Source organism: Bacillus rossius, chromosome 12, assembly GCF_032445375.1.
Source record: "Bacillus rossius redtenbacheri isolate Brsri chromosome 12, Brsri_v3, whole genome shotgun sequence".
In the NCBI taxonomy this organism is placed as follows: Eukaryota; Metazoa; Arthropoda; class Insecta; order Phasmatodea; family Bacillidae; genus Bacillus; species Bacillus rossius.
Window position 1 is genome coordinate 51,108,537 of NC_086339.1, and position 673 is coordinate 51,109,209.

The following is a 673-nucleotide window of genomic DNA, read 5'->3' on the forward strand; positions in this document are numbered from 1 at the left end:
GAAGGATCTCCCTGACATTTCATTGTCGCATCTGCTGCTTCCACAATGCACGGAAACGTTACAAATGGCAACCAATGAAAGTGCATTTCAAAACTAAAAAAATATGAATTTAACTAAATAAATAAATAAATAAATAAAAAAAAAAAAATAAAGTTTTAAAATATAAGTACTGGTACAGGGACTATTTTAGATTTTTGTATACAACATGTACAGAACCATGATTTAAATAAAGTACAGTCAATATTTAAGCCCAATTTCTTTGATGTAAGCGTACTTTTTGGATTTAATAATAGTTCAAATTTATATCCAGATTTGCTGATGTATAATTATATTTTAATATTATCATGTATAGCAGGTTTTTTTAACATTAACTGTCAATTTATTATTTATGAACCAATTATTATTTCATCTATAGGTATGAGATTTTTTTTTGTATTTAAATTACGTGGAATAAGATTCTGTTAATGGCATTTATAATCCTATTATGAAAACGTTGATTTTGATGATCTCTGCGACCCTTGCGAAACTCCGTGGATAGTATTTCAATTTCAAGTCAAACTCATAGCTTTTAGCTTCACTGCCAGGTGGCAGCATTGCTCAAACAGGATAAGCCTGCAATCTACCGTCATTTTATATGAACTAGTTTTAAAATATCAGATTCAGGGTTGCCAGA